This window comes from Nicotiana attenuata, unplaced genomic scaffold (genome assembly GCF_001879085.1).
Source record: "Nicotiana attenuata strain UT unplaced genomic scaffold, NIATTr2, whole genome shotgun sequence".
NCBI lineage: Eukaryota > Viridiplantae > Streptophyta > Magnoliopsida > Solanales > Solanaceae > Nicotiana > Nicotiana attenuata.
This window is the reverse complement of record NW_017673291.1, coordinates 58,574-69,397: the sequence shown is the minus strand read 5'-3', so window position 1 is coordinate 69,397 and position 10,824 is coordinate 58,574. Positions and strand designations below refer to the sequence as shown.

The following is a 10,824-nucleotide window of genomic DNA, read 5'->3' as shown; positions in this document are numbered from 1 at the left end:
ACATCATACAACTATACCCAAAGGTCACTTCATTGATCTATCTGCCATCTGTAATCTCATGGAAGTTGGCCTTGGTGGCCCAATACCCAGAGTCTTGAAAACTAAGAAGGGCATTAAGTTGATGCTTGTCCCAATATCACATAAAGCTTTAGGCAAAACTGAAACAATTAATCCCACCATAAAATGCAATATAAGATAATAAGGTATTTGGTTGGTCAAATAAGAAATAATAATTGTCGCTTAACTAATGTAGTATTTTGTTGGCAGCATTAAACGATACTGTATTAAGTTATGCAATGATTTATATATTATTTTATGTGGTTAAGATGTGGAGTAAGAATATTTTAATAGCAACTCAGGAATTGACTATTTAAAAAAAAAAAACCCTTATGGGAAGCAAATTTCTTTGGCGGAAAAATGCGGGAAATTATTTTTGAGTCCCGCAAAATTTATTTTTCAAGAAACCGACCAACTTTGGTCGATTTTTACAATTAAAATAAATAAAAAATAATATTAAAAAAATCGACCAACTTTGGTCGGTAAATTTGGCCGGTCATTTTAAAAAATCGAACAACTTTGGTCGGTAATTTTATTTTTTAATAAAACCGACCAACTTTGGTCGGTTATTTTCGTGCGAAAATACAATTAAAGAGTATAAATAAATAAATAAATAAAAAGACAATCTTAAAACAAAATGCACCAATGGTCTAATGGTAGAATAGTATCCTACCACTGTACACACCCCGGTTCGATTCCTATACGGTGAATCATTTGATTACATAATTAAAATACAGCACGTTCGTAAAAATTAGTATATATATATATATATATATATATATATATATATTGCTAACTCCGAACTCATTACGTTTCACATTAAGGGATCATTTGTTGATGGTATTGAAACAATTAATCCCACCATAAAATGCAATATAAGATAATAAGGTATTTGGTTGGTCAAATAAGAAATAATAATTGTCGCTTAACTAATGTAGTATTTTGTTGGCAGCATTAAACGATACTGTATTAAGTTATGCAATGATTTATATATTATTTTATGTGGTTAAGATGTGGAGTAAGAATATTTTAATAGCAACTCAGGAATTGACTATTTAAAAAAAAAAAAACCCTTATGGGAAGCAAATTTCTTTGGCGGAAAAATGCGGGAAATTATTTTTGAGTCCCGCAAAATTTATTTTTCAAGAAACCGACCAACTTTGGTCGATTTTTACAATTAAAATAAATAAAAAATAATATTAAAAAAATCGACCAACTTTGGTCGGTAAATTTGGCCGGTCATTTTAAAAAATCGAACAACTTTGGTCGGTAATTTTATTTTTTAATAAAACCGACCAACTTTGGTCGGTTATTTTCGTGCGAAAATACAATTAAAGAGTATAAATAAATAAATAAATAAAAAGACAATCTTAAAACAAAATGCACCAATGGTCTAATGGTAGAATAGTATCCTACCACTGTACACACCCCGGTTCGATTCCTATACGGTGAATCATTTGATTACATAATTAAAATACAGACCAACTTTGGTCGGAAAAACCGACCAAGCAATATTTTTTTTGAATTTAATTTACCAACCAACGTTGGTCGGTAATTTCCGACCAACTTTGGTCGGTATATTAAAACGACCATCAAAATACCGTCCAAGCGTATTTGATCGCATTTTGATCGGTAATTGGCCATAACCGACCAAAGTTGGTCGGTTTTTTTGGTCGTTATTTACCGGATTTCTAGTAGTGATAGTCCTTAATAATAGCATCCCGTGCATCTATAACTTATTAAATATTCCCTTTTGCTTACAAGCGATTGATATTTACTCCCTCCGTCTCATATTATCAGTTGTGGTTAATAGTTGTCTTAAATTATTTGTCATTTTAGAAGTACAAGACAAAATTGATTATTTTTTTCCTTTTTCACCCTTAGTAATAATTAGGGGTGACAATTTGAGCCCAAACCCATCCAACCCGCCCAACCCGCCCAGAGATTAATGGGTTGGGCTACAAACGTTTTAGCTCATGGGTCAATTTGGCCTGAGCCCAAGTTAACCCATTATTTTTTATAGCTCATTCTGACCCATTAAGCAGCCCAAATGCAACCCATGAAACTCACCCAAAAGAAAGAGATCTTAACCCAACTTATCTAGAAATTTACTTCTTGCCCCAATTTTACTTTTTTTTTTTTGTATTTTTAATTTTTAATTTTTTTATTTTGTTGCACCACCCACCCACCCTACCCCACTCACCCCCCCAACAAAACCCCTCAAATTTTTTTTTTTTTTGTATTTTCAAATTTTTTGCTTTTTTATTTTTTCTGCACCACCACCCACCCTACCCCTCCCCCCCGGCACAAATCCCCTCAAATTTTTTTTTTCTTTTTTTTTTGTATTTTCAATTTTTTTGTTTTTCTGCACCCCTACACCCTACCCCTCCCCCTTCCGCGCAAACCCCTCAAAATTTTTTTTTTATTTTTTTTTGTATTTTCAATTTTCCGTTTTCTGTTTTTTTCGTTTTTCTGTACTACCCGCCCTCACCCTCACCCTCACCCGCAAAATATTTTTTAATTTACACATTTTAAGGTAAAAGGTTTTTTATGCAAAATGTGCATGGGTCAAGTTGGGCGGGTTGGATTATGACCCATTGTTTAGCCCATCTTGACCCAGCCATCTTAGCCCAAGTACACTTTGGGCTGGGTTGGACAATGACCCATTTATGGACCTAATCCATCTTGACGCGCCCAAATTCAGCCCTACCCGCCCATTTATCACCCCTAGTAATAATTGTTGTTGAAGATGCAGATAACACATAAATAGAATAAATATTCAATGAAGAGATTTTATCTTAAGACATAAATAAGGATAAATAATCTAATTCCTTTTCTAATTAATGTTTCTTAAGAACGTGTAAAAAAGAAACACGACATATAATTTGATAGAGGGAGTACAATACTTACAAACTACTCCTAAAAGATTGTGAGAATTAATCTCTCTCGTCAATTCTTTTTTATTTTTATTCTTGGGTGGGTAGCTTGATGAGATTAATTTGTTCTCTTTCCCAGTTTTCAAACGAAGGATAAACTTCAATCAGTCAAACCAAATACTGAATCTCAAGCCTTTGACAAACTCGAGATTTTAGTCAACAGTCAACTTTAACATTCCAGACTTCTCTTCTGTTCGTTTTTGACCAAGCACTGCAAAATTATCCAAGAGGTGAGGCAAGATAATTAAATAGTATCTACAGTTTGAATCTGGTACAACTTGTAAGTAATTACATGATCTCGTTCGTCACTCGAATCAATGAAGATGGAGAATTTCTTTGATACAACAAATAAATTAAATAATGATGAAAATTTTCTTTTATATAACGAATAAATTAGATGTAACAAAATTTTAGAAAAGAAAAGATTAAACGAAATTAAGCTTAACAAGGAGGCTCTTAATTTCGGTACACAAATTATCTAAAAATAGTGGAAATGACATCAGGTAGGCATGCCCTTTAAAATATATCCACAACTTATAATGTATTTAAAGATTAGCCAATTTCGCTCAAATTCTAGAGTTTAAATCTCAAAACTCAAACTTCATGATATCATGTCCTAAAGTTCGAAAATTGTGTCCTAAAGTTCGAATCTTATGTCCTGAATTTTAAATTAGTGGTTCAAAAATTCAGGACACTTAATCCTGAAGTTTGGGTGAATTGGTTCTTTAAATATATTGTAAATTGTGAATATATTTTAAATAGCGGCCTTAAAAGTGGCTGTTGTTGTACTTCGCCCTAAAAATGTTAACTTGTTTTGGTACCTACTATGGACAAAAATGCACTCTTCTTCTCTCTTTTTGTCTCGCACTATATACAGGTTCAAATACAATCCCTATCTAAAATTGTCTTTACACAAATAACCAACTAGATTTACTGTCTGTTTTTTTAGTCAATATACATAAATTATACACGATATATGTAAGCGGCCAGGTGGGCAATTATTTAAGTTAATTCTTTATTTCTTTTTTTATAAAAAATCATATTCTTAAATAAGTTAGATCATGGAGCTAAAAAGTTTATTAATTAGGGAAAAGAATCTATCCAAAAATAACAATTAGGTCATGCACTTTATCCCAACATCATGTAGGGGTGTTCATGGTTCGGTTTGGATCGGTGTTTTCCTAAAAAGAAACCAAACCAAGTAAGTCGGTTTTTCTCGATTCGGTTTATGTCGGTTTTTTCGGTTATTTATCGATTTTTCTTAAATATAAGACATACACTACCAAACACATATTCCGGCGATCACATTTTCAATGTAACACTATCAAATCAATTGCCCTTTGAGAAATCTATTATTTACCAAAATATATTGATGGTAATTGAATTAAATAGTGATGAATAATTTAAGGACTCAATTAAAAATTTGTTATTTTTAACACTAAATGGATTCTTACACTAAACAAAAACTACCAATCAAACTAGAATGTAAAGGTAAAGAACTATATTAAAAGTGCAAACTATTAAGTAACATTTACCATAAATTTTTTGAAACTTTGTATAACAATATACATATATATAGGTGTAATAATAAATTTAAAATAGCTACTCCTATAGTCGGTTTGGTTCGGTTTTTTTCTGATTAAAACCAAAACTAAACCAAATTTGATCGGTTTTTAAAATTCAAAACCAAAACCAAACCAAACCAAAAAGTATCGATTTTTTTGATCGATTTGATTTGGTTTTCGGTTTGGTTCGGTTTTTCGGATTTTTATGAACACCCCTACCTACATGACTCACCGTTCAATTTAAAAGTGAGAAAGGTCCAAAAGTTGGATGCCCGCTATAGTGCTATTCTAGGGTTGACGAGAAGTTGTAAAGTGTCAGCTCCAGGCCAGCAATACACCAAAAATACTATACTACTCTATATTTAGTAGAACCTACAAAAGTGCAAGCTAGGATTGACCAGGTTCAATGAACCTGTAAAAAGAATATGTCTTGAAATAATAGCCCTCCAATATTCCATTTAATTTGCACGTTGAGAATTTTATAAAAAGACGCTCTGATTGATGAGGTGAACAAATTCAAACACAAAGGTCTTACCTTGTCTTTGTTTATATATATAATTACTCCAATGGATGTAACGATTCAATTGGTTAATTTTGAGTCATGTAGGTTTATTCAGTGATTTGTAATTTGCGGGTATGAAATGGCTTCAATTTCGAAGGATTCGCCATTTTTTGTGCCATTCTTTATTATCAAATTAAACTCTCATCTTCGCCAATAACAACTATGATCTAGCTCAGGTATTTTCTCCCATCATTTTAATTTGCTTGCTTTTCTTTCTCTAGACCTAGCTAGTCTTTCCTGATCTCTAATTTTTAATCTGCAAATTCTGCATATATTGAAAATTTAGAGAAGGAACCTGCAAATATAATAATATTTTATTCCGTCTTTTTCAATTTATGCGCCTTATCCTCGTTGTAGTCTATTCCAAACAGAATATCATATTACATTTTTATTTTACTCATAATGACACTCTACTATAGGAATAACATGTTTAATTTAAAACCATAAAGTTTAAAAAATATCCTTGATATGTTATACTCATATTTTTTTTAAGCCCATAATACAATTCAAAAATATTGTTTATATTCTAAATATTATTCCTAATTAAATTAAGACAAATAAAATGAAATTGAGGAAATACTTGTAAACAATGATATTTACTTCTGCCAGTAAAAATAAAAGGAATCAATTAAAAAGATTAACTTCTACCAAATCTTTACACGAACTTTGATTAGTCATGTACTTGCACATTAATTCAAACTTTATGACTATTGTATAATTCAACTTTGATTTTTCTAGCACTAAAGAGTTTAACTTAATATATTGATAATGTAACAAACTTATATTATCAAGTCACTTTTAACTTGTAATTTATCATGTTTAATAAGTCACAAATTTGTGTTTGTTACGGAAAGTTATTTATGTATATGTAAAATTTCTTTAGATATACAATCCATGTATATTAATTAGTTAATCTCAACATCAAATTGCTTAATGATTGTTATTGCTATTTTGCCATTTGATACCTAAAAAATATCAATATAGAGATTAGGCAGATGAGGCCGACATTCTTGATAATCTGTTGATTTGCTTATTACTATTATTTCACTAGGTACTGTTAGATTCCATATTTCCATTAGTTAACAGTTTCCGCCACATTATGCAATTGTTATCAAAGGAAGTGAAAAGGAAAAGAATGGTCTCCCTCATGGGAATAGAAACCAAAAATTAAATTAACGTATATTGTCGACTTGTGGTTTGCTTTAGTTTCAATTCAACTATTTTCTTTGTTCATATATATTACTGTATTTATTTACAATTTTACAGCAAATTACACTAAATTGAAAAAAATTGATTAGAGTCGATCTTTAGTTCGCTGACAATATTAATGGTTCCCTTATCTCAATTTCATGAGTGGAAAGAATAATATCAATATTTATCAAGAGAAATAGTACCAAATTAAATCTAGTATAAACATGACATATATTCTTGTCCTTATGCAGGAAGCTGAGCATCTTTATTCTGTGGCTATAGACTCTGAAGATTTCAAGCTATGAAGAGTATTACGTACAATACATTTTAAACATTGAGTTCATGCCTACAAACTCATCTGAAGACCAAAAAAATGTTAAAATTAGGTACTGGTTATGTATCCGATGAAATAGTTGAGGTACACACGGATACTATGGTACAGTTACTGTTATTGATGAGTTCCCCTGTAAACTTCACTGTTATTGTTTTCTCGCAGATAGTTCTCTCTTCTTTCCTCATCCAATAAAAGGATATTCACCTTCTTCATAAATTTAAACAGTTAATGAAAATTCACAGCACCTTGTAACTCCTCGTTGATTTGCTTTAATTTTCCCCTTTACTCGTTTAAGCTAGTTTACTTTTTTCCTTTTATTTAGTTGCTTATTTACTTCCATTAAGGTGACTCTATGGTCGTATGTTGTTTTAACTGTCACCTTCTTTAACGACATCAGCACTCAACATTCAGGGGAAATATATATTTTCCCTGAAATATCTTCCCATAAAACCGTTCCTCCATTTAAAGAACATGGTATACAAAGAGCATTTAATATATGCTCCCCATGTCACAACTTATATAATACAATTTGAATTTTTGAGAGTCAAATAAGTTCTTTTTGATTTTGATTTTTTCATATATTTTTTAAATATATGTTGTGAACCATTCTTAATTACTCCATAAGGGCCTATGGGCTAGAAATGGTGAATGAGACTAGTGTAACATATACTACAATCAAAATGTTTATTGATAAGAACTAACACTCTATTACAATTACTAGTAGCCGAACTAACACTCAAATTGCAAGTTAATGATGGAAATATAGAGATTGAGATAGTTGTGGATATAGGAGAAGACACACAGTTAGAAGAAGGGAGATGAGAAGCTTGGAGATGAGAAGCTTCTAATGATGGAAATACAGAAATTGAGATAATTGTGGATATAGGAGAAGACACACAGTTAGAAGAAGGGAGATGAGAAGCTTAGACTATGAGAAAGGGGTTGAGGGGAACAAACATTTTTCTTCACAATACGCATAATCATGTTCTATCTCACTGCTAGTCCTTTTAACCATTTGCAAAATAGGAGTGGATCCCAAATAAAACTCTCCAATATTTTTTCAGCCCAATAATCTCAACTGACTCTGTCTCATTCACCATTTCTAGCCCATAGGCCCTTACGGAGTAAGAATGGTTCACAACAATATATTTGTTAATTATTGTAACTTATATTATTGTTTATCTAGTTTCCACAAGATCTTATGTCCGAATTTGCAATCACAATTAGAAATTTAACTCTCAAAATTCGACCTCTATCACATAATCTGGTAAGGAGGGAGTATATTTTAGCAATTGCAATATTCTGGTTTGTTTCCTGATTTGTTTTGTATTGGAATTCTCTAATCCGGGCTTTTCTGACCCAGAACGAATACGAAGATATAGTTTCTTGACAGGTCAAAGTAAAAAATAGCCAGATCTAACACTAGTAATTGAAAAATAGCCACAATTTCAAAAGTAATCGAAATTTATTCACTTTTCATGTAAAGATAAATCTGCACAAAAACAATGTTCAAAATCCGGAAATCTTCTAATATTTTATGCCGGAGTTCAATTTTTTTACATATGAACTTTCAGCATAATATGTTGGAATCTTATAATTGCTAGAGCTCCATCATAATATGATGGAAGTTTATATGTACGAGCTCCATAATCCAGCATATTATGATGAAACTCCAGCAATTATAAAATTCCAACATATTATGCCGGAAGTTTATACGGAGGAGCTCCATAATCCAACTTATATATTATGCCAGAACTTTCCTTGTTTCAGCAAAACAATGACTATTTTTCAATAATTTTGCAAACACCAGCTATTTTTCAAGGGAGGAATTCAAAAATAGCCAGATTTACAAGTGGTCATTCAAAAATAGCTAGAGTTTCAAAAGTAATCGAAATTTAGCCACTTTTCATGTAAAGATAAATCTGAACGAAAATACTGTTCAAAATTCGAAAAAATACTGCAGTATAATATACTGGAGTTCCAGTATACTTATGCTGGGAACTCCAATATATTTATAATATACTGGAGTTTCAGCATAACATACTGGAAATTGGAGCACCGGTGCTCTAATCTCCAGTATATTATACTAGAACTTTTCGGGTGTTGAAGTTCCAGCATAATATGCTGGAAGTTCATACACAGGTGCACCGATCTCCAGTATATTATGTTGGAACTTTCCGTGTTATAGCAAAATAGTGGCTATTTTTCACTGACTTTGCAAATGCTGGCTATTTTTTAGTGACCAGTCCGCAAACTAGCTAGCCCGTGTTATTTTTACATTTTTCAATTTCAATGAGATTTTTACATTCCTATGCCATATAGTAAACTACATTACCCTTCATGCTTAACTTTTAATATAATTACCTTTTATATACCTAATTACCATTTATGTACCATTTTAGGATCTTAATGGTATTAATTAGTCTCCTAATTATTCATGTCAGAACATATTCTCTCTCTTGCTATGCTCTCGGCGTAGGTTAAGCTAACCTGCACCGACCTTGGCAGCCATGGCTAAGAAGAGAGGTAGGCCATTCAAAAACCCACCGCTTGTTACAATTGGAAGCTCTGTAAGTGCTACAGTCATCGCTGATACTATAGAATGCGGCAGTACTCAACAAATTACAACTCCAACTGGGCCACCTTTCACGATCAAATCTCTAGAAGGGGGGAATGTTAGTGCTCATATAGGTTTGTTGAAAAAGCTGGAACTAAGTGCTAATCCTTCAATTACTCAAGGAAACTCAAGTAACTCTGGGGAGAAGACGATCAATAGAGAGACCAATACATGCACTGACCCAATTGAGATTAATCAGCCTCGAACTAAATCAATTGCAGAGGAGAAACTTAGTTCGTCTTGGGTGAAACTCTTTGCGGGGAATAGATCTGCCGAAAATGGTATGACCTTATCATATATTGCTCCTGAAGTAGTGGATGGTCAATTTGCGGTGAATTTAGATAAAGAGGAGGTAGAAAATGAGACGGAAAAGTGGAAGAAGGCTCTAATTGTTTATGTAATTGGAGAAACACCAGGTTACAATCAGATGTATCGTTATATTTCCCAATACTGGAATAACATANTTTTTTTTTTTTTTTTTTTTTTTTTTTTTTTGCATTCGTTCAAAAGAATAACAACTCCCTATTTTGTTTTATTCATTATCTTTATAAAATATTAATTCAACATTAGTGAAGGCAACAAGAGAAACAATAACAAGGTATCCAAAAACTAAAAGAGGATTTTTAATTCCTTTTAGCTCAGGACTCTTTGTATAGATAGGGAAACAAGATTGAAACTAATGTTTAAATGGATATGATCAAATTAATTTGTTAAAAAATAATAATAACAATTTTGAGAACTTTTATCTTTGAGATTTTTTTTGTTCTATTCTTTTGGCTATAGAAGGTTACTTTGTGAGATTTCCTTGTAGAATTTTCTACTTTTTATATATATATTCTGCATGAATCCTCTTTCTTGGAAATAAGCCTTCTTTTTAAAGAAACATATACGTATGAGCTCTTGCATAATTAAATTTCTAGAAATAATCAATAATGTTGGCTCTTTTGACGTTTTTCAAAGTGAAAAAGGTCCTTCCTATTCTTCCTAAAGTTGAAGACTTCATACGTGCTGGTGTTGGGAATGAGATCTCTTCAATATAATATTCTGGCGCTTTAATTTTCTATTTTATTAGTGAAGTTAATTTAAATTATTTTTATATTCATTAAAATACACACTATTGATATTATGCAGAATCCTGACGGTTATATATGTAGGAAATTCTAGATTTCAACAACTTACCAGCAAGAAATAATCCGTGGAAAAAAGTGACCGCGAAAAATTTCGACAGCCAATCATCACTCATTCGACGACCATTTCGGATGAAAAAGGACTTCCTAATGTACTATTTTGCACTCAGTAAATTTTTAATAAAAAATTGATTTTCTAATGACAATGAGCTTAAGAAAAATTCTTGAGCGTTGGCGGATTATGTGTTCTTACTGAAATTAAAAAGGAAGCATGATAACTTGTGAAATTCAAGTAATAAAATCATAATGTTGGAATGAATTTTAAGTTGGATATATTGACTGAGATGATCGAGGACTTCTATGGGTAGAGTTTCTTCCTTTATATTAGATAAGTTAAATATGATCAACAATCATCATTCTCAAACTTATACTTTT

General features: G+C 31.6%; 1 long non-coding RNA gene across 1 annotated transcript; it reads left to right on the top strand.

Annotated features, from left to right (window-relative positions):
• The first annotated feature begins 5,070 nt into the window (after positions 1–5,070).
• LOC109215959 lies at positions 5,071–6,902 on the top strand. The gene is made up of 2 exons (XR_002066427.1): positions 5,071–5,296; positions 6,563–6,902. It is a non-coding gene; the product is annotated as an uncharacterized LOC109215959 (long non-coding RNA).
• The last annotated feature ends 3,922 nt before the right edge of the window (positions 6,903–10,824 follow it).